Source organism: Sus scrofa, chromosome 17 (genome assembly GCF_054392235.1).
Source record: "Sus scrofa isolate SSC_HxYL_T2T_F1_AM1 chromosome 17, Sscrofa_HxYL_maternal_Yorkshire_Landrace_v2.0, whole genome shotgun sequence".
Lineage (NCBI taxonomy): Eukaryota > Metazoa > Chordata > Mammalia > Artiodactyla > Suidae > Sus > Sus scrofa.
Genome location: NC_139399.1, coordinates 62,021,613 through 62,048,847, shown reverse-complemented (window position 1 = coordinate 62,048,847; position 27,235 = coordinate 62,021,613). Strand labels below are relative to the sequence as shown.

Below are 27,235 nucleotides of genomic sequence, written 5' to 3'. Positions count from 1 at the left end.
TGCATCATCTATCAATCTTACAGTTACATGTCACTTATGAAAATCTACTGAGTATTGTTTTCATCTTGCCTTACAACAAGCTGCGAAGCCTCATGAATACTGAATAGTGCTGGAAATACAGCACATCTTTTATTTTTAAAGGTCTCGACAGTTTGGAATGGCAGGATTTCTTTGTTGAAGGTGGCACCTCCGCACACCGATTGGGGGCTTTCTTCTCCATTTTCCATTCTGCCCAGGAGCGAGAGACCACATCACCCGCATCGTTAGGAAGGCTACAGTGGTCCTGCAGCCGTGCTGCCACTTCCCGGTGTTTGAACCCTGTCAGTGTACGTGGTTAATGGGGGGAGCTGCTGGTTCAAGTGGGGCGTTGTTACTCAGACATCAGCTTGCCAGGAAACCACCGGCTGGGGCAACCCAGTGAACTACTTTCCCGGCTTTCCAGGCACTTTATCCTCATCCTTATTTTAATGTAATAAAATAGAGACAAAGACACACACATACACAGAGCTCTACACACAGATAGGATACACAAAGACAGTGAGGGACGCTGAAGAAATGAACTGTGCAGTGCTAAGCGTAGTCTATTGGACTGACTTTTCAAAGTTTCCTTTCCATCATACCTGTATTCTATCCGTATTTCCTGAGCAGTTACTCTGTGCTGTGCAAGGCGGACACAGAGCTTAAGGAGAGAGCCAGCATCGATTCTCACCTGGAACTTATTCAAGATGTGGGAGGCGAGGATGATGAAATTAATAATAATAACAGCCACTATTGGTCCTAATACATGTTCCAAACACGTTACCAATATTTCTTCTAAGCGCTTTACCAACAGTCATTTTTAAAATACTTAATTCTCATAGCACCCCTATGAGGTACTGTTATTATAACGATTCCCAATTTCCCTTTTTACGGACGAGGAAACTGAGGGATGGAGAGGTGAGGTGACCTGCCCACTGTCACAGAGCACAGAAGAAGCAGTGCTGGGATTTGAATTGAGGTGGTTTGGGAGTTCCCGTTGTGGCGCAGTGGTTAACGAATCCGACTAGGAACCATGAGGTTTCGGGTTCGATCTCTGGCCTCGCTCAGTGGGTTAAGGATCCGGCTTTGCCGTGAGTTGTGGTGTAGGTTGCAGACGCGGCTCGGATCCCGCATTGCTGTGGCTCTGGCGTAGGCGGTGGCTACAGCTCCGATTCGACCCCTAGCCTGGGAACCTCCATATGCTGTGGGAGCGGCCCAAAGAAATAGCAAAAAGACCAAAAAAAAAAAAAAAATTGAATTGAGGTGGTTTGGCTGGAAAATCTACCCTTTAAAAAAAAAATCACTATACCCATGTCTTCTGTAAGCAGGTAACCAAATAAATAAGGGAGATAACTTGGGACTTGGTAACTGATAGGCAGAAAACAAAACAGAGTATGAAGTACAGGTCTGTGGATGCCTGGGAGCGGGGGTCACATTGCTATAGTCCAGGGGTCAGGGAGGCCACTCGGAGAAGGTGACGTCTGAGCTCAGACATGAGAAATGAGTCAGCCCAAGAAAGATTGGCTGGAAGGTCATTCCAGGCGGAAACCACGGCGTCGAGGCTCAAAGGTGGAAACGAGTTTGGAGGGGAACTTCGAAGGAAGAGAAAGAAGGAACTCCAACGCAGATGAAGGGAAATGCACCTGAGAGAGGGGGCTGGTGCCGACGTGACCATGGCCAGCCCCGGGTCACAGTGGCATGTAAGGTTCAGAAAGTTCTGCTCCTTCGGGGCGTTTGCAGAGAAGGGGACATGGGTGCAGTTCTTATCACACCGATGCCATTAAAACACAAATAGCCCTAGTCTAGGACTTTAGAGCATGAAGGAAACACTTAACTAATCCAGTCCAACCTGGACCAGTGAAGTTGCCCCAACCCACAGAGGGTGGGTGACGCTCTCCCTGCCACAGCGTGGAATCTCCCACTCCAGGGCAGAGGCCCCGTGCTCTTCTAGTCCAGTAATTGGCACTAAGAGATACTCCCCCTCGAGCCCCAGAAAGGAGTCAAGGCCAGCCGGATGAGTCCGTCGAAGTCAGTAGGCACCAGAAGGAGCAAAGCCCTATCACAGACACTGCAAACGAGAGGACCGAGGTTACACGCTGCCCACAAATGCATTTTGTTTGAATTGCTAGTATTTTGAAAAGGAGTGCATTATATTTGCCAATATTTATAAGTCATAAAGACATGGAAAAATTTCAAAAAGTTCATACGGAGAATTGCCTTTGGAAAAAAAAAAGGTAGGAGACGCAAGTGATGTGGTACTGCTGAGCCCTGTTCCTGCACGGCCACAGTCAGCCGGAGCCAAACAGCTTTCCCTCTTTGAGGTAGGACCCATGCCCTGGAGTTTACCACAGTCCACACCACTCCTTTCTCCTCACCTCCATTTGATTCATGTTACCTGACTCTTGCATCCATTTGAGATTGCTGGTTTAACAGCACAAGAACCTTAGGTTCAAACGTCTTTCCTCTGGGAACCTCATAAAACATAAAAGATGGAAATTTTTTTCTTCTGGAACTCTGCTGGTCCTTGACTTTATAATATCTGGGAGTAAATTCTTTCTTTATAGTTGCACATCTCGTCATAATTCCCAACATGTACAATAAATGACATGCAAATCCTTGTGTGACCTATTAAAAATGGCATGAGCTGAGAACTTGCCACTTCTGAGCTATATGCTTTTTTGAGCAAATGATGGCAGCTCTTTTCAACCTTATCTTTGTCATCGGAAAAATGGGGATGATCCTATTTCTTTAAAAGATATCACGAGAATAAAACGCACGAATGTACATCAATGCCTTGCATGTAGCAGGGGTATAATATTTTAAAATATGAATACAATCAAAGGACGCGATGCCCATCAGGTTAGATAACCAGTTCAGATACGCACGGCATTTATAAGAGCAGGAATGTTTATGAATATGCATTTGCATATTGAGGGTGTGCATGATGGAGCTGGAAACATGTATCTAATTATATACATATTTGGACTTATTTCTTCTGTTGATTGGCACCACATCCTAACGAGGCTGGTGGACTTTATTTATTTTTTGCCTCATAGCTATTGCTGATTCTGTAAACCCTCTCTATGGCTTAGCAAGTGTATTTTATGAATTAAAAATGATACTGTGGAGGAAGAACGGACTCACCAGGCAAAAAGCTTCCGGTACCTGGGGAAATCAAAGCTAAGGGCAGATTCTAAAAAACAAAGTTTCCCAGCATCGCCTTGGGTACCTAGTTGAGTGTACATTTCACTTTGGAGAACATTTCCTGGAAGCCAAGGATGGGTACACTGTCCCCTTAGTAGGGGCAAAGATTCATGTCAGGTACTTCTCAGAACCCCCTTCCAGATTTAGAGCTGGGCGAAGGCGTGCTGTGCCATTTATGTAATGACCCATGACTGGCCCTTCCTCCCCCTTAAAGAGAGCAGAGAGAAATGACAGCCATTGCCACTATGCAAAGTTGCAGTGAAATGGTGGGAGCATTTGGGTTTTCATGAATTTTGAGAAGGGAATGGTGGGCACAAAACCATTGCTATTTATTCCGACAAACTGTCCGCTCTGATGGATTCAGCAACACGCCTGCAGCCCAGGAATTCTTTCAGGTGCAGGAGCAGAGCGCCCTCCAGACTGGCTTCCTGCCCCGTTTTCCAGGGTTCCGGGGATATAGGAGGAGTTGAGCTACGGGGAGGTGGGTGGGACCGCATGATAAGGGGAGCTGATCACCCCATCGGCGCACATCAAGGGCGGCCACACTTTACCAATTTCATATTTTCCTTGCTTATAGCACCGCCTTTCCCCTTCAGATCAAGAGGCTCCGTCTGAATAAAATTACTCTCTAAAGCACATTTTTCCCCCTTCCTATCAGCATTTCCTGTCCTCTCACCTTAAAAAAAAAAAAAAAAAAAAAAAAAAAAAAAAAGGAAAACAGCGCTGGGAACTTTTCAACCGAAAGCAGCCATGTGGAGCTTGAGTTGTTTCAGATTTACACAGGCCCTCCGCTAACATCCTGTCGGGTGCTAAAATCCCACAGCTGTTCTGCTGGGACCACCCGGCTCGCCGTGAACCACATCTGACAAAATGATACTGCTCGCTTCCAGAACCCATCACACAGTTATTCTTGGATAAAAGGTAAAGCAAATAGCCAGCCAGCTACTCACCGCTGCAGAAACAAAGACCACGGAACCATTCATCAAAGCCCGAGACACAGGTTTGCTTTAAGCACAGACACCTCTCCCATTACGCCTTTAAACGATAACACGATATTATATCAGAAATGACAAATGGCACGGGGGGCCTAACCTATACGCAATCGATACCTGCTCAGAAGTAAGAACCATCTTGAAAATATCGACAGTGGGGACAGGAATTCTCGTAATATGCAATGTTTTTTAGGTGCTGTGTTGGAACTGGAAGCCAGCGATAGTCATTTGGGCATGACATTTTTTTTCTACTGCGCACTGTGTAGCCCCCAGTCGTGTGGCGAGTGTCAAATCATTATCACTGTCCTGCATCTAAGCTGTATTGGATTCTAAGAGGCTCGGGACAAGGAAATTGATTAGGTAGCTCTCTCTGCAGCTTCAAATTCATTTTGGCTACATACATAAAAAAGCAGGGGCCCCTGGAACTACCGGGCTCCATGACAAATGACAAAAGTGCAATTAGGGAGACGACGCCCTGGGGGTTTCTCCAGGTCTGGCCCCAAGATGTTTTTTAGAAAACCCTATTGTTCCTGCGCACGCCCCGCCCCCAAGAGGGGGCAGGCTTCTGTGTTTAGATTGCAAAGAAGGGACCGCCCCTAAGTGATGGATAAAGAGAGATTGTCAATGCATTGCTGCCTCCCTCCCGTCTGGTTGCCTTTAGGTGGGTGCCAGTCACCAAATGACATGGAAATGGGATAAAAGACTCAGCACAAATGGGTGACAATGAAGAAAGGGGGTGGGAAGAATGCGTGCAGACAGATGAAATGAAATCATCGTCAGGAAGAGGGCCACCTTGGTTTGACATCCTGCCCCCAAACCACACAGGCGGTGAGGATGGCAACTCAGGAGCCCTTGGAAGACGTGAAAAGGGCTTGAGCACATACCCTGGTTGTTCTTCTTAGAGCCTACCACTCGACTTGGGGTCCTTGGGCCCTCAAACAATTTCCCACAGAGTTTTACCAAAGACACAAATTTGCAGAGCTTCCAGCCTTGAGTTTCTGATTTAGCATGTTTGCCATGGGGTTTTGAAATGTGTGCTATGGAGAATTCTTCAGCAATTCTGCTTTTGAACCAGATTTAAGAAATCAATGGCTGAGAGCGATGGTGGTCTGGTCAATGCTCAATACCCAGCTCTCAAAAAATTTTTCAAAAAGTCCTAAACTGTGGCGCTTGCCGATTTCCGTGGTGCAAATACGCCTGCCATGGCTACTTTCAAGAAACCACTAAAGGAGGTAGAAAGAGAGATATACATCAGCTTTAGCTGATTCCAGCTCTAGCTGATTTCGCTTCAGTCAGAGGGAAATATGAGTGACGTTGATGAGCACACATCATGGGGAGAAGTCAAATCAATGAGGGCCACTGGGTGGGGCGTGGAGCAGCACCAAGATCATGTGACAACAGAGCAAAGTCCTCCTCACATGAGTGGGAAACTTACCCAAGTGCCAGGTCCTAAGATGGCACCATTTGCGGTAATGGTCAACTTGGACCATTCTCCACCCTGAGTCGTTATAAGAGCGAACAAAATGATTATACTCTGATAATAGACATAGAAACACATCATTTAAGAGCCCTTAATTAAATAACTGATGCAGGCAAAGGACTATCAATTAGTATTAAAACAAGTGGATGGTTGATGGGGAACTGGACTTCCATTTAGAGGGCATGTAAAGTCATAAAGACTACTTTCTAGTTCAAGAGGGTAAGTGTACAGGTATAGTGGAGCAATCAAACTGCCATCATCTTAGTTCAGGCGCTATTTTTGGCATGACTACTTTGTGGGCAAACATTATGTGTTTTCAGGTGTATTGCAATGGAGCCTCTACTTCGGATGTGTTCTGGTAAAAACGAGTCCAGGGATTTTACATGTCACTTCTCCAGGGGATGGAGGAGCAAGGTAAATGACAAAGAGAATCTCCCAGGCAAATTCAGAAGAAAGGCGTTCAGGACAATTGGCTTCATCTCTTATTCAGTTCTGGGTCTTATTAAAGGGACCATGTGAGGATTTATGCAGGAGTTCCCACTGTGGCACAGCGGGTTAAGAGTCCAATTGCAGCAGCTCCGGTTGTTGGGTTCGATCCCCAGCCCAGTGCAGTGCGTTAAGGATCCATCATCACTGCAGCTGTGGTATAGGTTGCATCTGTGGCTCAGATTGGATCCTTGGCCTGGGAACTTTCATATGCTGCAGGTACGGCCACTTAAAAAAAAAAAAAAAAAGATCTATGGGCCAAAACAACTGGATACAACATGAGGTTTTGGATTTTGTAATAGTTTTTTGTTTTTTGTTTTAATGGTTTATAGTGTTTTTTTACTTTTTTCATTACAGCTGGTTTACAGTGTTCTCTCAATTTTCTGCTGTACAGCATGGTGACCCAGTTGCACATACATGTATAGATTCTTTTTTCTCACATTATCATGCTCCACCATAAGTGACTAGATGTATTTCCCAGTGCTATACAGCAGGATCTCACTGCTAATCCATTCCGAAGGCAACAGTCTGCATCTATTAACCCCAGAAAGAGAAAGACAAAAACCATATGATGTCACTTATATCTGGAATCTAATATATGGCACAAATGAACCTTTCCACAGAAAAGAAAATCATGGACTTGGATTTTGTAGTAGTTTGATCAATTTAGCTGAAAACAACATTTTTGCGCAAATGGAAAAATATGAATATGGTCTGAGTATTAAAAAGACAAAAATTATTGAAATGGAAAATAGGTATGGTTGACAGAATACAGCAGTTTACATAATAGCCTGCATATTATGATCTCAGCTTATTTAAATATACACATATGCATAGAGAATGCTCTGGAAGTTCACGCACAATAATGGTGATTTCTGGGTGATTGAGAAAAAGGTGTCTATATTTTCTTTTTTTTGCTGGTCTCCATTTTCTAATGCTTTACAATTCGTGTGTTTTGCTTCTGTCTTTTTTTTTTTTGCTTTTTAGGGCTGCACTCGTGACATATGGCCATTCCCAGGTTAGGGGTCCAATTGGAGCTACACCACCAGCCTAGCCATAGCCGCAGTAACACGGGATCCAAGCTGTGTCTGCCACCTACACCACAGCTCATAGTAATACCAGATCCTTAACCCATTGAGTGAGGCCAGGGATCGAACCCTCAAACTTCATGGTTCCTAGTCAGATTTGTTTCCTCTGCACCATGGCAGGAACTCTGCTTCTCTCATTTTTAAAGAAATATGTTTTATTTTTATTTATCTTTAAATTATATTGGAGTATAGTTGACTCACAATGTTGCATTAGTTTCAGGTGTACAGCAAAGTGAATCAGTTATACATATACATATATCCGTTCTTTTTCACATATAGATTATTAGAGAATATTGAATAGATTTCCCTGTGCTATACAGTAGGTCCTTTTTACTCAATCTATTTCATATACAGTAGTGTGCATATGTCATTTCCACCCTCCTAACTTATCCCTCTCCTCCACAGTTTCCCCTATGGCAACCTTAACTTTGACTTCAAAATCTGTGAGTTTATTCCTGTTTTATAAATATGTTCTTCTGTATCAGTTTTATTAGATTCCATATATAAGTGATATCATATGATATTTGTCTTCCTCTGACTTACTTCACTCAGTATGATACTCTCTAAGTCCATCGATGTTGCTGAAAATGGCATTATTTCATTCTTCTTTATGGCTGAGTAATATTTGAATATATATATATATATATATCACATCTTCTTTATCCACTCCTCTGCTAATGGACATTTAGGTTGCTTCCATGTCTTGGCTATTGCAAATAGTGCTGCAATGAACATTGGTGTGCATGTCTTTTAGAACCATGGTCATCTCCAGACATATGCCCAGGAGTGGGATTGCTGGGTCACGTGGTAGTTCTATACTTAGTTTTTTAAGGAACCTCCATACTGTTCTCCATAGTGGTTGCACCAATTTACATTCTCAGCAACTGTGTAAGAGGGTACTAGAAAACAAACAAACAAGCACTGACCTCTGAAAAACATTCACATGAAGATATCTTAAAATTCAGAAAGAGGAATTCAAATACATGCCTCTCAGGAACCTGGATGGTTCTGTTTTTTTCTCACAGAGACGCAGTACAGGTATACACACAGCAGGTGCTCAGCCAATTTTAATGGTGGAATCTAATCCATAAGACATTTCACATTCTATAAGGGACAACAGATCTTGGTATTTGGGATGGGGCAAAGCCAAGGCAGGACATGTACAAAGGTGATTCATTTGATGCGGGGTTGTAAGGTCTCAGTACATGGGGGCCAGAAAGAAAATAAAACGGTGAGACAGAAAGCCAAAACAAACACATTGAAGATGTTTTGACCCATCCAGCAGGTAGAGGGACTGAGGGGAAACTGACTGTTTGGTCTCGACATTCTAATTCTTCTGGAAGGTTCAGGGGGCAGCTTCTCACCAGCAAGTGCTTCCCACTTCTTTCTCAGGCTAGCACTCTGAGGCCAGCAGGGGAGATGGGAGCCACGCACACCCCTAAAGCATCCCTCTAGTTGGAGGGAGTCCAGAGAGTGGCCTTTCTGTCACATCGTCATTTCCTTCAAGAGGCTGACATAGCCTGGCTTCTCAAACCCCTCTGCCTTGTGAAAATAGACATTTGGAAAGACAATACTGTTTATGGCCTCAAGGTACAAAAGCAGTGATGGTGGCTTGAACTTCAAGGAATCGGGTCCTGGGCAGGTGAGACACTGAGCAGTGTCTTAGCTGGTGTGGGTAAGAAATTGCTGATAGGTTGTGCGTGACCCTTTTCTCTGTGAGAAACACGTGAGTGAGCTGAGTGGGTGTGTGCACGTGTGTGTGTGCAGGAGGTTGTGTATAAGGAATCTGCTAATCTAGCCCTCAGAGTCTGGAACCCCGTCACGTAGAATCATCTCCTACAATTTGAAGAAAGTGCTTTTGCGCCTCTCCCCCCAAATCCCCAAGCACAGCCTGCCTTTGACAGGATTTTGCTGCTCTGAGTGGGGGTTACTGTAAACCTCATGGTGGCTGGACGGCCAATACGACGTCCCCTTGAGACCTTCGCTCAAGGTGTGGTGGACACTGCCGTGTCCACGGGAGTTCTTGGGCACCACACTTTCATCTGGTTTTTCCAGTGAATCTTTAATGAGACCCTTGTGAGCTGGGAGACCTGAAATGTTCACTAGGGAGGCACACGTCTCGAGGACCCTTCCCTCACCATCCTTTAAATGTTTTCTTGTTATCACCAACGGTGCAAGAGGACCCGTCAGGAGACTGCCAGGGGAGGGGCCACTTTCCTCCGTGGCCAGAAGCTCAGTGCATGCTGTGCTCTGACACTGAAAAATGAATTTGAAACTTGCCACCGTACACCTCTCACTCATGACGCCAAGTTCAAGGAGAGGCAGGGAAACAGCCTAGTTTTCCTGACTTGGGAGGGTTTTAAAGTTCCATCTTTGCTCTGTCATTAGGAAAAAAGCATGTAGTAACTTCATTAAATACCAGTAAAGAATGGTTTTTCACCAGACTGGGGGTCATCTATACTTTGAATACACATGAGCTCTAGATCCCTCTTCAGCGAGAGAGACAGACGGACGGAGAGACAGACACTCTCCTATTTAAACCATCCAGAAGCAAAAGTGGACAGAAAGCCCTTCTGATAGCTCATTCTGATTTGGTCGCTTTGTATCTGTGCTCATTTATCAAAAGGAAAATGCCTTTGGTTTCCAAAAGTGAGGAAAACTCTTTGGCAAAAGGTGCACCATTTAAATTCATTTTTAGCAATCGTTAACTAATTTAGTCCATTAAATTAAGTTAATCCCATTAAATAAGCAGTTAGTGAATTATCTGCAACCACTTGCATGATGTCTGCTGAGACTGGGGATCCGTGGAGGAGCTGGCAAAGGAACTCCTGTCACTTCTGCATCATCAACATAGTACAGAGCCCATATTTGATAAATGAATGACGGAACTCCTAGGACCATGCTTGAGTCATTGGAGAGTCCCACTAAATATTGAAGGAAGGGAGGGAGGGAAAGGGAGAAGGAGGAAGGGAGGGAGGGCAGGAAGGAAGGAGGAAGTAAGTGGGGGCAGAAGGAGGGAAGCAGGGAACGGTCAGACCCACTCTGTGGCACATAGAAGGTGTTCGATGAGGCAATATGGACTGACGGGTGCATGACATCCTTACATCACCAAGTTCAAAGTCAGAGAAATGAGCCCGTGTGTTGTGGCCGTCACTCCTTTACCAACTTCATTCATTTAGTTTTTTGTTGTTTAAAAACATGTTTTGTTACATTTGATTTCTAAGGTCAGTAACACTGACTGTCTCAGAACGTCTGTCAATTTCTAAATAAAAGCAATGGCCTCTCACTCCTCACTCCTAGCGGCTTCCAATTTGTCAAAGGCTTGTTTTGCTTCTGCAAGCTCAGTCTACCTTTCCAGACCTCTCTTTCTTTCCAACGCTATTTGTTTCCAAGAGAGACGCTGAGTTTGTTTTATTTCCCTTGATCTGTTAGAAACAGAAATCATCCAGACCTTCTTCCAGCCTTTCGCTTTTAGAGTCAAGTCTGTACAGAGCCATGATTTCGTCCCAGGCTACACTGGTGCATAAGAGCAGCAAGGTCTCTACCCTGTGGCATCTGCTCTCTTGCAGGTGAAACAGACAAGAAACAAGCACTTACGCAAACAATAGCATTTCAGAGAGGGATGGAAACTGTCGGAAAGATAAAGAACCTGGGGAATGAGGTTCTTTAGTTAGGATGCTCAGGCAAGGCCTCTTTGAGCAAAGGACCATTAAGCAATGCAAAGATAACAAAGGGCAAGCCAGAATAAACTTCAGTGCAAAGACACAGAGGCAGCAGAGGACGGGGGACTTGGGAGAAGCCGGAAGTGAGAGGACCTGGGGCGCACTGGGGCAGGTCAGGGGAGGCTTGGAAAGAAGGAAGGGAAGAGGTCAGAAGTCAGCTTATGCAGTCAGGAGCTGGGGGTTGGCAGCCATTGCAGGGTTTAAACAAAGAGCGTGCCATCTGGAGTTCCTGTTGCTGCTCAGCAGGTTAAGAACCCAGCATAGTCTCCATGAGGACACAGGTTCGAACCCCGGCCTCACCCAGTGGGTTAAGGATCCAGGGTTGCCCCAAGCTGTGGCATAGGCTGCAGATGCGGCTCAGATCCCGAGTTGCTGTGACTGTGGCATAGGCTGGCAGCTGCAACTCCAATTCAACCCTTAGCCCAGAAACTTCCATATGCCAGAGTCAGTCCTTAAAAAAAAAAAAAAAAAAAAAGACGGTGGAATCTGATTTCTGCTTCTACAAGACCAAAACCCTGATTCCTAGAAGCCACTTGTCTGACCCAGCAAGGCAACCTCCTGTTCCTAATCAAACCTATGTAAGCAGAGTGTAGGAGGACACTGGCGACTGTGGCAAAATTCCTACATGAATTTTGAGATGATGGATGTCTTTGTTGCTCAGTGTATCCTGAGCTGGCAAGACTGAACCCAAATCAGTAACAGCTGACCCCTAAGAAAAGCTATATATTTACCCCACGCTTACAAAAATTAACTTGCCCAACTTGAATGAAGCCCAAACTGGCTGACAGTGACCAAGACCTTGCGATTTCTCTTGGCGGTTTCTTCTCCTGAGTAGTTGCGTCAGGGTGTTCTGATTTCGACAAAGCAAACGGTCCCTCTAGGGAAAATACCATCATTCTTAAAATCAGAACAAAATCTGAATGAAGTAATAAATTCTACCCATATGTGAAAGGGTAACAAAGGTGGAATTTAGTAATGGGCGCTTTCGGCCGATGGGCTCACGAGACACAGCACACGATTCTATCAAGAAGCTCCACGGAGGGTCCGTGCCTGCCCCCCTTCAGTCTCTACCTTTCATCCCAGTGTCTCTGAAGTCAGTGAAGTAATTAATGGGAAAACTACTCAATGCTGCACTTCAACCAATCATTTCTAAAATGGATCAAAATTCTATAAATGACAGTTTATGCATCTATAAAATGCATCTGGTGAAATGTGTATTTTCTTTTCAGAAGGTGTTTCTATTACGGTTAGTCTGAACATCATGTGATATTACAGTTGCTAGGGTAACTCCATTTTTTTAAGAGAGAACAACAGAGTAAATAAGCATGTAAATCCACTTTGGTGCTATGTAAATTCTAGTGAATCTGTTATCGTTACCTTGACGATGAACAAAACCTGGCATTTATCTGCTCTGGCCCCAGTATGATTTGGTCTGAACTTAAAATGTATAAGGTATGGGTGTGGAGGTGCCGCAGGCTGCAGAGACACCCGTGAGGCAATGCTGTCCAGGAGGGATGCTCAACAAGAGTGGGAGCCTGGACGAGGGTAATGAGTCCCTTAAAACCCAGGGGAGAGCACAGAGGATGGTCTGGGGGACCACAGGCAGGTGTCTCTTCCGAGCCATCGCCGAGAAAGCCCACTCAGGGGTCCCTGAGCTTCCAGGGCTCAGAAACCTTGTCAGCCATCTGGACTGTCGGTCCTCCCGACGCCTCACCTCTGACCTGCCCAGATTCTCTGGCATCGCAGGGCTTCCGAAAAATCTGCAAAACGGCTTGTGTGCTTTCTGGGAGGCGAAAATGACTAAGGCAGCACGTGCGATTAGGTCATGAGGACTAGAAAGAAAACTTGGTGAATATTTCCAAATATTTTCCACATTTCCCATCTAGAAGTCTGATCATTCCTCCACCCAGTTTCCATTTTATAATTGAGGTGGGCAGCAGAGACCAGGACTGGAACTGGTGTAAGTTTGGAAGAATTCCTTGGAAGAATAAATAAGGACAAGACACTGAAACGGAAATCCCTTTTGAGGAAAGAGATACTTTTGTCATAAAAGCATCCGCATTTCCATCAATAAAGGCACTGAGATCCGAAAAGATATCAAAGAGAAAGATTTGTGATGAAGATACTGAATAGAAAACAGGCTGAGCACCTGGCAGAATTTTGACTTGTCTCTCCTTTCTAAAAATGGTACTAAAAGCTTGGTGTGTGCTTTTTAATGAATGAATGCTTTGAATTGCTATGTAAAGTGCCTAAGAAAACTTAGGAACCGAAATTATTAGTTCAAAGAGTACGTGTGATAGGAATTCCTGTAGGAGGAAGTGAAAAAAGGGTATGCCTTGAAAATTCAAATTTATAGCAAATGTTGCATCTATCATGTGGTGCCTGGATGTTATGATTATTTAGATGTATCAAAAATATTACAAAGAAAAATTAAGTACCATTTTGCTCTATCTTCTGACAAAGTGTGGCTGATGACCTAGTGGACTGTTTCTTTAATGGGATTGGGGGATTTTATCAAACCTCGCAAAAATATGATTGCCTTTCCTTCCCTCTGAAATCACCTTATTTTAATTTTCACATGAGATTGGGATGCCGTTTGCAATTTGTGGGCACATTTCATTTGCTAGGGTTCTTCCCCACTCCTCACCCCACCCCGACTCCTAAATAGAGCTTTGCTAAATCTCTGAGAAGCCTTATAACGGATGGATTCTTAGAAAAGAGGAAACTAAAAGCCAGAGAAGTGGGGAGCTAAAAGAAACAAAGAAGCTGAACACAGGGATGGCGATGCCTTGTGTGATTAGCCTTATGGTCCCTTCTCGCTCCCTGAGTGACAGGCAGAGAAATCGACAGCTAATTCAGGATCCATCAGGGCTGTATTGCCTTTCTATCGAAATGATGGGCTCAGAGAGCAAGTTGCAAATGAGCGGCTGAGCATTCGAGGGAGGTGTTGAGTGTCACGGCAGAAGTTAGCGTGGCAGCGGCATTGCTGTCGGCCTCATCCGAGAGATGATGGGGCCCTTGTAGAAGGAGAACAGCAGGGTAGCAGAGAAATGGAAGGTAAAAGAGGTTAATTTATGGAAATTATCCAGGTCATGTAACCAGTAGGACACATCAAGCAGAGCTTTAAGGGAGGAGCAGTAATGTATGTAGAATCTGACTTTCAATAGGTCATGAGACAATGACAGTTAATCAGGAGTCAGGCAACTTTTAGTAACAAAAGCTAACACTTCCAGAGCATTTCTTATGCACTAGGCCCTGTGCAGAGGCACAAACGATGGGGCAGGTCTTGTGATCCCCATTGTACAGGTGAGGAAATAGAGGCTCGGAGAGTTTTAGCACAAATCCAGGAAGGGCCAGCGGGGTCAGCTGCTACTTCAGGCACTGCAGGGACAGTGCCTGGGAACCACAATATTGGGGATCTATGAAAATATTTTCATTTCTTTGAAAATCAGAAGAAAAAAATGAACTTTCAGGTGAACGTGTTTCTATAGAGAATGTCAATATACTTGTCTTTGCGTCAGTGTGGCCATAAAACACAAATTTTAAGCATCTTTTAAGGAGGAGCTCCCCCCACCAGCCCCAAGGCAAAGAGGCCCTGAGTAAAGGGACACCATGATGCAATCCCGAGGGACAGAACGGGAATGAAACTCCAATTCTAAATTCTTGCTTCTCCAAGTGTGGTGTGAGGACCAGAAACATCCACACTCCCGGAAGCTCTTGGACAGGCAGAATCGCAGGCCACACCCAGACCGCAGCAGAACCAGATCTCCGTTTCAGTGGGACCCCAAGGGAAGTCCTATGCACAGGAAGATTTGAGACGCGCTTGATGAAACCCTTAACTAATAGCGATACCAACTCCTCATCCTCGCATAAGCCACAGAGGTCTATCGGTATCAAAACCTGAAGCCATGCTGGGTGACCACAGTTTCCAGCATCCTGTTTCCCAGGTACGGCAGGTAGGCTGCAAAAATACGCAGAAAGGAATGCATTCCTAGATGAAAAGGGAACTGAAAGATAACAACGTTGATTCCATTGAGAATACTCTGCTACCTGGAGGTAAGCCCCGGGAAATTGTTCGGGGGTTTTGCAGGCGTAGGGGGCATCCGCAGTAGCCAAGGACGCACGAAAGGTCTGTGGTCAGAAGCGGCTCACCGTCAGGTCCCAGTCTTGCTAGCTTTCCCCCCCTAACAGTGCTTCCCGGCAACTCCCAATCAGAAGGGCTTTGAGAAACCTGCTTGCTGGCTCCCTGCACTGGAGGTTGTGTTGAATTGATCCCAGACGCCACCTCCTCCCAAGAGGTTTCTAGGTCTGTCTCCCTGACACCTGCTGGCTACGGGGTTCCACTGACTTTCCGTGGGGGTGGTTAAGACAAGGAAGTATGTTAGTCTAAGACGGGTTCTTTGAGGCCTTTTAGGAAGAAGCTCGAGATGGGGGGAGTGGCGGAGGTGAAAGCAAGGAGACAGAATGGGAGGAAAGGTGAGACAGTGAATTATTATTCGAAAGCAGAACCCAATGGTAGCAAATAACCCACCATCATGGTCAGATACTTTGTGAATCAAAGCAAAAGAGCAAGGGAAGAATTTAACTCTGTAAATACCAACGATCTAGATTAAAATGAGTGTATATGGAATTCCCGTCATGGCTCAGTAGTTAACAAACCCAACTAGTACCCGACTAGAGGACGAGGGTTAGATCCCTGGCTTCACTCAGTGGGTTAAAGATCTGGGGTTGCCATGAGCTGTGGTGTAGGTCGCAGATGTAGCTCACATGCCACATTGCTGTGGCTGTGGCGTAGGCCGGCAGCTACAGCTCTGATTGGACCCCTAGCCTGGGAACCTCCATATGCCGTGGGTGCGGCCCTAAAAAGACAAACAAACAAACAAAAATATTAAAGTTTGTGTGTGTGTGTGTGTGTGTGTGTCTTTAATAGCACTTGTAAGTGACCTTGTTTGTTTGTTTCTCTGGATTTCTCTTGCTAGAAAATAATCTACTTGTGAGTAGGGCTCTGTCCACTCATTACAGCATTGCTTTCCCTGGACAAGCAACTGGCGCATAATACGTACTCAATAAAAATTAGCTGAGTGACTGTATTCGGGGTGAGGGGGTGATCAGTCTGTGTGATGTCCTGAAATCGAGTCCACACATCAGGAGCCACAGCGGAAAACAAAAGGAATTTGGCTGAGCTGATGGAATTCCTCATTCTGGCACTGATTCCTGACTCAGTGTGTGGTCTCCACCCCACCCCACCCCCGCCTCAGGTGCTCCCACGGGGTGATGGGGGGGGGGAGGGCTGAGCAGGCTGACCTGCCTTCCCTCCCAGGGCGTTGTGGTCATGAATGTGCGTGGCGAGCGCCAGAAGTGAGACCACAAAGGAAGGGGTGAGCACTGGGTGAGGGATGCCATCTTCCTCCTGGCCTGGCCTTACATCTGACTGTGGAGCATCGCAGGAGAAGCAAAAGCCCAGGTCACTGTCCTCAGGAGGGTCATCCACGAGGCACGCTTACTACCTTTTCATCCTCGAGATGAGCCAAAGGAAGCTTGTCGATGAAAAGACATTTGCAGGGAAAAAACAAGATGCAAAAGAACATGTCCCATCCAGATGCTCAGAAATAAAAGGATGGTATGCATTTTTGCATCATCTTTCTCCTGATTTTTCTTGCACTACTGTTCCATTGTCTTCCTTCCCCACTTCCCTGACACCGGGCCATTTTTCTCTGGGGCTCAAACAAGAGCTGCTGTATTACTTTGTATCTGTTTAAATCTCACTCTAAGAATGAACCCCTTCCCCCTAACTCCGACCACCCCAAATTCCATTTCAGGTTTCCTGAAGGAGGAGAAAGAAACCAAGGAGGTCCCAAAGCCTCGTGCATGGTGACAGCTAATCCGTGAGTGCCAGGCTAACTCGGATTTACAGTAACGCACCGAGGCAGGAATTGCTAGCCTCCCTGTACAGGTGCGGGAGACCTGAGGGCACGCAGCTGGCCAAGGCAGAGCTGAAAATGAGCCCGGACGGCCAGCACCAGGCCCCACTGGCTCTGCTTTAATGAAAGAAGCTGGAGTTCTTCTGATGCAAGGCTGGAAGGGCTACTTTGGAAAACAGCAAGACTCACAGCCGCGTCCCCACCTCCCCAGTGCTGGTGGGGTTTGTGACGCTCTCTCCTTAGAGCTGAAGATCTCAGCAGCAAGGCACATCTTTTTTCTTTTTCCGCTTGATCTTATTCTTTATAAATTTAGCCAAGGGGCTGAGCTGCTCCTTGTTCTCCATCAGCTTCCTTGCCCTTCGGTCCAAAGTCCCCACCTAGCTGCTGGGCAGGCACACAGCTTCCTCCCCAGCCTTGATGCCTGGCTTCTGCTCCGGGTCTCTTGACGTCTTGTCTCCCTCATTCTAAAGCCACTGACACTATTACAGCACGTGGATAAAGCCACCCCAGCTTTATATCTTTTTGTAGGTTTTCTTCAAAATCCATGCAGTACTTTTAATCTTAAATAAAACTTCAAATCACACACACACACACACACACACACACACACACACAATCTATGAGAATAGGGTTCTGGCCACAAGGAAATTCAGGAAGGAAGAGGGACAGGGCGAGAGATTTTGGGGTTGCCCAAAACTATAAAGTGAAAAGCACGTACACACACACACAATCCTGACTGTGCCTTCCACACACCCTGCTCCTTGCAAGTCCGGCCCTCAAACAATCACTGCTCAGCACCTCTTGTGTATCTTTCCAGGACATGTTCCCGTATTTATAGAAGTGATCTCTACCTACTAACTCATCTGCCGAGTCATCCATCCCTCTCTCCATCGCACAAATAAATGGTTGCCTTTTTCATCAGGTTGCTTTTGTTCACTTAACAATACTCTCAATATCTTAACCCATATTAGCACCTACGGATCCACTTTATCATTGTTTTAAAACCTGCCTCACCTTCTATCACGGGGACACGCCATCGTTGATTTACCAAGCCTTTACTGATGGACACCTAAATGATTCTGTTTTACTTTGCTTTGTGCTGCTGTATTTTATTTTGTTAAAGCCATTCGCTTTTGGCCTTCACCATTTTTGACTGGACCGTGAGTTACTCGATGGCAGAGGCCGTGTTAATAGCAGTCCCGGGGAACGATATTCAATATTCTGGGATAAATCATAATGGAAACTAATATAAAAAGAATGTATCTCTGTGTAAAACAGAGTCACTTTGCTGTACAGCAGAAATTAACACAACACTGTATATCAACTATACTTCAATTTAAAGAAGCTGCAGGCAAGGCTGCAGCGTATCTGTCCACGTGCCTGTGCCCCCCGAGTCTTCACCACACCGAATGAGACGGGTACCACGATTACCCCACAGCACAGAGGAGGAAGCTGAGGCTGAGGGTGAGGGTGGCTCATCAGAGATTACACGAACACGAACGCTAGGTGGATTCAAGCCCCTGGAGTTCCAGCAGAGCCGGGCTCTCCTGCCGCCTCCCACAGGTGTCACAGCGTCTGCTCACGCTCTGATTCAGAGTATTGCATGTGATACAACGTCTCGGGTCAGCCTTCAGGGGCGCAGATCCTGACTGGGTCTCACTCTAGGCTGTGAAGCACTGGCAAGTTACCAGAACGTTCTGTGCCTCAGTTTCCCCCTCTGTTAAATAGAATAATGATTGGTGTGAGGATTTAGTAACACGCTCTGGCCCAGAAGAGGCACAAAGTAAAGTTTACAAACTATTCAAGGTCTGGATCTCACACTAAGGACCTCACAAATATTTGCTGAGCATGCTAGCACCTGAATTCGTCCTTTCCCTCATGTCTTTCTCAACCATCCCCAGAACAGCCGATAATTTAGTGGGTACTAGATATAAACACCTGCCTGACTAGCACTTTCCTGAGATACCTTCTGAGTATTTTGAACCTAAAAAAAAAAAAAAAAAAAAGAAAGAAAAGAAAATGCCAGCATTCAGGCATTTTTAAAATAAAAAAGGGGGAGTTCTCTTGGGGCCCAGTGGATTAAGGACCCAGCATTGTCAATGAAGCGGCTTGGGTCGCTGCCTTGGTGTAGGTTCAATCGCTGGCCTGGGAAACTCCACATGCCGCCCTTACCATAAATAAATTCAAAAGGTAAAAAAAGTTTTGGCAAATTGAAGAAGAAACAGTAAGGAAAAAAATACTCAAAAGGCTTTTATTAATTGATTGCATGTTGCGTGTACTTGGGATTGAACTGTGAGAAACACTTTAATTCTCGTCATCCTGGGACTTACACTTTAATTCACTAAAACGAACCAAATTGATATGGTTCAGAGTTTAAAGTAGAGAGATGTCTCTTTGTGTTCTTCATATCTAAAATGACCTTCTATTCTATAAAAGTAATATTGTCTGATTTTTTCCTATCAGAAAACTGCTAGACCTAGCCAGATAAACTGAAATATTCAAAGAACAATCTTTTTTTTTTTTTTTTCCTGTAAAGTTACAATGAATTTTACAGCTTCGTATCTTTGTGGCTCTTTTTTGTTCCCCCTTATTTATTCATAGGAGGCAGGATGAGTTATTAATCTAACTATAAATTTCTTCCTTAGATTGCAATTTTCATCTAGAGGGAAAACCCTTTTCATATTAATGGTCTGTATCATTTGTAGTAACAATACCTTTCTCCCTTTGTTTAAAAAAAATAATGATAGTAATAAAAAAGTACAGTCTTTCCTCTCCATATCAAAGTCTATCAGAAAGTAAATGAGTAAAACATATATTCTGATGCCATATTTTAGTCGGGGAAAAACCAACAAAATTATTTTTATTATATATAGAACATATAGCTCATGTATATAGCTCAGAATCAATTAATTGAAAGTAATAATTTGTACAAACACCCTCACAAAAATTTTAAAGGATATTAAACACCCTGTTTTATAAACATAACACTTAATTTAGGAAAAAAAACATTTAGAAGGTAATGCATTTAGGATAAGTGCACAACACATGAAAATAATAAATGAAATTTTCCCAGTTTAGAAAATGAATGTAATTAATTAACATTTAAATTACATTTTTAATTGCAATCATGCCCTCCCAGGGGACTCATAAGGGACCATAATTGCAATTAAAAGCATGTGGATTAGATAATAAAACAATGCGCACTGTCTGAAATGTGCGATTTAAAATGGAAAACAGACATTGTTATCGGCACATCTAACTTAATTGTAGCCATAAAGCAAATGTGCTGTACAAAATAAAATTCACATACGGGAACATTTAATTCTGGAGTCTCTTAAAGGGGACACGCTTGAGAGCACATTTTATGACAGGTTCTGTTGGAAACAGCCCTTTAAGGCTTTCGGATCGAGGGCTGGTGCCTTAATGTTTTTGCATTAATAAAAGCAAAGCTGAATGTTCCTATTAAAACACACAGATACATTTAAGTAAGAGATGAAGCTCAATGTCTGAATTTAAGCTGCGGTGCATAATTTTATTAGCCGGACAGACTGTAAGGCCATGTAATTTTGAAAGTACGTGGGTTTTTTTTTAAACTTTTTTTATTATCCTCTCTTTTTGAGAGGATCATCATGGAAGGTGTAAAGATTTGAGAACAGCAAAAGGAAAGCCAGAGAGATGTGCGTTTGGCACGCTAGAGCCAGGGTGCGACCCCCTCCACCCATGCCCCCAGATATTCTAATGCCCAGTGTCTCCACCTTGAGGCAGCTAAACCAGTGCTCTTTAATGATATCAAGGTTTCCTATTTCACGGCAGGAATCTCACCATTATTCGATCAGGAAGCTTTTAGACATCATATATATTATCAGTGTTTTTAATCGTGCTACATTTGACAATATCTGGAGACATTTTCTGGTTGTCTCACTTTGGGGGAGAGGATGCAACTGGCATCCAGAGGGTAGAGGCCAGGGATGCTGCTCGACACCCATGATGCATAGGACAGCTCCCCATAACAGCGCATGATCTAGCCCAATAATGTCAAGGTTGAGAAACCCTGGCCCATAGAAAGAGAAAAGAGGAGGGAGAGGGAGAGAGAGAGGGAGAGGGAGAAGGAGAGAAAATGGTCAGGCAATTTCCCAAGGAAGGAGAAGACATGCTTTCTCTCTCTGTGAGTGCAGAGCTTGAGCAAATTCGCTGGACTGGCCACACTTTGTTTCCACTTACATACAAAAAAAAAAAAAAAAAAAAAAAAAAGGTCAACCTCTTTTAATAAAGAGAGATCAAATTTTAGTATATGCTTGTTAGGAAATATGAAACCAAATCCTAAGAGGAGATAGTCCAAAATCTTTCAGGATCGCATTCCAGTAGATACAGACTGCCGTCTTCTGCTTTACAGCCTAGATGTCAATTTCATTTGCTCATTTATGAGAAACAGTGACTCTGTTTACAGAATAAATGTTAGCATGAAATTAGACGCGGCGTAGCTCTAGAAAAGCAGCGCGATGGAAAGGCAAAGGGCTGGATTTGGGGGCTGGATGATTCTCCATTCAAAACCCAGCTTTGCAATTACTAGCTAAGCGGCTCTGCTCAAGTCACTTTTCCTCTGCAAGCCTCAGTTTTCACATCTGTTTAAACAAACAATAGTTCCGGCATTCTTGCCATCCATGGTGGTATGAAGATAAAAAAAATAATATGCACACTCATACATACATATACCAAGTATACTGATGTCTGTAAACACACACACACACACACACACACTTGTATGTCTGTTGTACAGTGGATATACAACCTATGTAGGAACACAAGTATAATATACAGTGTGTATAGAAGTACATATTTGGTTATGCGCATGTGCAAAATTTATTAACTGAAATGCAAGTTCTCATAAAAATAGAAACTATTCTTAAGTTCTTGACACAGTGGAAAACTAATATAAACTGATGTATGTTTTAAAGAGGGAGGGGCAGTTAGAGCTAATTCCTTGGCTAAATTTACGTTTGCATATATCCACGGCTCACTGCATCCAGAAAATCATGCACTCAACGATTTTTTGAAACGCTGACTATATGCCAGGGACCATGTTAGCCTTGAGGATGTAGTTGAAAAGAGAGTCAGAAAAAAGGATGTTTTAGGTAGATGATAAAACATTTGGATTTGATCCCAGGACAATGGGAGGCCACTGATGGGCTTAGGCAAAGGATTAAAACTGACAGATTTGCATTTTGTGAGAAATTCCTATGTAAGTCAGAGCACTGGTCAAGGAATTGTGGCAGCTTGGAGATGGGCAGCAGTGATAATGGAGAAACCAGGAGGGGAAATGATTAGGGCTTGTAGCATTTACCAGAAATTGAAGGAAAAGCTGAAATCAGCGGTTGTAACACTACTGTTTTTGTTTTAAAGAGAGCCCAGAAATGACAACCAACTCCAAATCTCTTGCCTTAATGGAGGACAGCAGAAATGGAAGATATAAGATTACTTAGGTCTGAGACCAATAAGTCCAGATGCCTCGTCATCATATTTACCTGGGGCAGGTAAAATAAAACATTCTTCATGCCCATTTGCAGATCTCATTAGAATGAATAGTAGGGAGTGGGGACTGCAGTTCTCAGGCTAGGCACACTTACAAAAGACTGTACTATACTCAACGTTGCTTGTTTATAATCCAGACCATTAGCAACAGCAGATAAATATGATTTTAATCACTATTCAATATGCTAAAAATGTGGTTCCTGGGACTGTGGCAGAGCTGATGTCCTGTATTTGCCAAATGCTGTTTCCTGTTTCTCTTCCTACAGAAAGAATACATTTCTTAGTCTCCCTTGTAGTTCACGTGACTGGTCTAACCAAAGGAACATGGGCAGAAGTGAATCACTTCCAGGACCTGTCCACACCTTCTTCAAGGACTCTGGAAGCCACAGTGAGATATTCCAAATGGTACAGATTTCCTGTAAACAATGTCCACTAGTTGGAGAAGGCCAGCACCAAACACTGTGTGCATGAAAAATAAACATTTACTGCATAGGAGCACTCATATTTGAGGGTTGTTTGTTAGAGTAGCTTGCATTAATTATCCTAACTAATACAGCGAGACAGAAAAACAAAAGCATCGTTCAAAATATATCATGGAATGTGCACAAATTCAATTTTTCCAATATAACCATAATTTTTTCTAAGGCAAAGTGTTTAAATAGCCATTGGTGCTGTTTTTAGCTTCAGCATTGGTACATTTGAATATATTTCTACTTGTTTGGAGTTAAACCGAGAATAGATTCCACTCTCAGTAAACTAAACTATTTGAATTAGCCTATAATTCTTAAATGGGGATGGGGGGATTTTGTCCCTAGACATTCTGACAATGTCTGGAGAATTTCTGGCTGTCACAGCATGGAGGGGGGCACTCCTGGCATCTAGAGGATAAAGGCTAAACACACTACAGTGCACAGGACAGCCCACACAGCACATAACTATCCAGAAGAAAATGTCAAAGTGAAGGTTGGGAAACTCGGGACTAACCAAATCCAAAGAATGCTTGATCCCGGGCACCAAGGCTGCCTTGCTTTGTGAATGTCATCACAAACCCATTATGTCTAAAGAGACAGTGACCAACTGGTTCCAAGACAAGACCAAATCAGACTGGCCATTCCTGGCAAGCTGACTGTTCTGCCACCTTCTGCCAGCTCATCAGAAAGACAAAGAGAAACGTCCCAAGGACTTTTTGTCACCTGAGCATGAAAAAACCTTGAAGGACCCAGTCATTCACACATTCAGCTTTGTCTTCTTTGTTTAAGTGTTAGTGTTACTGTCACTAGACCTGGCAAAATCACACTTGTGATGTGGTAACTTTACACCTCTCTCTTCATCCGTTTGGGTGGTGTGACACCTTATCAAGTGAGGCTGCATTGATAGAAAGTTGCAAAGCCTACGTCTCTGCTCCCTTCTCTCTTGTTCCTCTCCCTCAAACATCATACTCTCTGCAGAGAACAAGTTTAGATTACAGTGTTTAAGGGATCATGAATTAAAATGTCAGCCAATTGATATGATCTGAGAAACACCAAGAAATCCCTTATTAAACACACACACACAAACACACACACAAAAGCGTTGCTCCCTAACATTCTCTGCCGTAGCACAAAGTCTCATCTTAAAGTCTAAGAAGCAGTACAGTCTGCTAAGTGGGACAGTGAATTTCAGGGTCAGATACACATAAATTTCCCTGCTTCTGACTTGTGTGATTTTAGGTAAGTTATTAAACAGGTCTGAGGGCCAGTTAACTTTCTCATCTTTATGGGGAAAAAAAAAATGTCTGCTTTATATGTTTTGCGAAGGGATCAAAAGAGAAAATATACATCAAGTGTTCAAGGCGATGCTCAGACTCAGCAGGTGTGAAGTGTACATTCACTGACATGTAACGAAAACTCTGTAGAGTTCATAGTCATGCGTGACTTGTTCTCTGCTGTCCCCACCCTTATCTTCCTACCTCATTCTGTGCTCTCGGTATTCCAGCTACCGTCTTTCTGTTCCACAAAGAAGAAGGCCAACTCATTCTTGCCCCAGGGCCTTTGCATTTGCTGGTCTCTTTGTCTGAATGCTCTTCCTTCTCCCTGCAGTTTTTTGGTTGTTTTGGTATGACTGACTCCTTCCCAGCATCCTAGTCTCAGCCTAAACATCGCCTCTCTCTGACTCCGTCCTTGACGCTGTTCCCTTTCCCCACTTGTAAGGCTTTTGTTATCACATTATCAGTTTTATTTTCCTTATAACACTTCACACCATCTGAAATGATCCTGGTCACATATTCATTTACTTATCTGTGGTTTTTAATCCCACTCCCGATATAAGCCGCGTGTAGGCAGGGAATGTGTCTTAGTCAATAGACACATGCACCACCCTTGAGAGAGTTTCACCCACAGTTGGCTTTCAGTGCACATTTCTTGAGTAGAATGAACCCAAACTAACTTGGTTAGCAAAAGCTGTTGAGATTGTCCCAACATCTCTTTCCACAACAGAACCAGATCCAGGGACCATTCGTATGGTCTCTATCTAAGCTCTTGACAGTACCCTTAAAGGGCAGAGACTTCTGGTTTTTATTACACCCTCACCTTGAGTTGATTCCTTATTCATCTTTGCAGGCGGAATAAGTCCTTGGGCTTGGGAATGGGACCACTATACACACACCACTGCCCGAAACTAGAATGTTCATGATGCAGCTACATTTCTGGGCCAGAGCGTGGAATGATGGGAAAGGTGTACAGGCCAATCAGAGGGGCAGCTCAGCATCTCTGTGCCTCTGCGCGTGTCTGCAATCCCAGTTGTGGGAGCCTGCATGTGAATACACATGGGCAGTCAAGGGTGGCTTTGAGGACTACGTAATTAAGTTTCAAATTGAACCATCAGGCAACTCCACTCTGCCACTTTGTCACTTGCCCCATGAAATGGATCTGAGATACAAACTACGCCTTAACTAGGCAGCCTCCATTCTTGCTGATCCCATTAGTTGCCCAATTGGGCAAGACGAGGTTTTAATTGCATGCCAGAAGCTTTATTTTTCTGCCCCAGGCTAACAGTTAACCACATTCCTATACCACTGACACATTAGAAGTTGGTCAGCAACGACAAGTGAAAGAGCCACTTTTGCAGAGAACTGAGGTACCTGTCAGTCTCTAGCATTGCCCCCACCCCCACCCCCACCCCCAGCGTTGTAGCTACTTGAGGGAGAAAAATTTCAACCACCTCCACTACAACGCCACAAGGTGTAAATAACGCAGGTGTTAACATTTCACATCTTCGTGGTGTGACGTAAAATAGTGGCAAAGGACAAGGCTTGAAGGCAGACAGACCTGGTTCAAATATGGACTGTGCAACTTACTAGCTATTTCCTTGGTTTCCTCGTCTATCAAACAGAAAAATTAATGGCACATTTTCTTTGTGATATTATGATGACTCAGTGAGCATGAAATCTTATAGAGAATGCCTTGGACCAAAATTCTGACACTTATTAGGTACACTGTGAATGTTAGTTATTTTATAACTTTTATCCATCCATCCATCCACCCATTCAACCATCCATCCATCCATTCAGTCACCCACTGATCTATGCAACCATTCCAGCCTCTGCAACAATTTTTCTTGTTTGGGAGACAGCTAGGTAGGGATGTTCGGGAGAAGAAACAGGGATTACATAGAAGGAATGATTATATAGCCATCACTCAAGGACCCCTGCATCCCAAATATCAATGATGCTAGGTTCCCCTGGCCTGGTCCTCCCATGGCAGGCAAAATATATTTATTTTACTGAAGGAGATGATGTTACTGTCATTTTAATGTCATGCCCATAGGTAATTGTATTTAAGGCAATAACAAGGGAAGAGGGAACATTATTGGGTAGGTGAAAACTTTAGTATCTCCAACTTCAACTTCTGCCTTCTAATAGAGGGCTAGTCTTTCATTTATCCACTTGGCTAGCTACAGGTGGCTGGCTAGTGGTTCCTGAGGTAGACCATGCAGATAAGAACACACCCATCACTATGGGAAGTTCTCTCGGACAACACTGCTTCAGAGGAACATTTAGTTGCTCATATTAGAATTTTGATCTTTATGTAAGTTCTGTTTCCTTAAGCAGAGAAATTGACCTTGGAAATGAGCTCTTCCTTTTAATATCCATAAAACAATGGAATACTTTGCCTATCATATTACCAACAATCAAATAAAAGACAAAAGCAAGAGAGAATGGAAATTTTCATACTTTTCTGGTGGTAGTGTGATAATTTACCCCTACTGAAAAGCAGCTGTGTAATCAGAATCTAGAGAGATACAGATATGCTTATCCTTTGATCCAGGAATCCGTGCTAATTTCCAATCCTTACTAATCCCAATCCATTTGAAGATAATGGATAAACATACAGAAGATGCTCTACAAAAAAGATGTTCACCACAGTGGTGTTTAGAACAGCAGAAAAACTGTAGCAAAGTAAATGTCTGATAATAGAGGGATGATTAAATAAATAACGGTACATATAGTGACTATTGTTGCGCAAACATATTGTTACAAATAAAATGTAACAACTTGGTAGGCTGTTTAAGATAGAATTCAATGGGAAGATAATCAGAACATAAAATTTTATTAGTTATCTATTACTGTGTAACAAATTACCCCCTCATTCAGCAGCTAACAACAACCAAACATTTTTTATCTCATAGTGTCTAGGGTTCAGGAATCTGGAAGTGACTTAACTAAGTGACTTGGGCTCAGAATTATCTGCCAGATTTGCAGTCGAGCCTTTGCCTCAGGCTGCAGTCCTCTCAAGACTGGGGCTGAAGATTTCACTGC

The 27,235-nt window shown here is 43.8% G+C and overlaps 1 protein-coding gene across 27 annotated transcripts in view; it reads right to left on the bottom strand.

Moving 5' to 3' along the window:
* Positions 1-27,235, bottom strand: part of TSHZ2 (teashirt zinc finger homeobox 2) — a 1,034,366-nt gene that overhangs the window by 245,023 nt on the left and 762,108 nt on the right.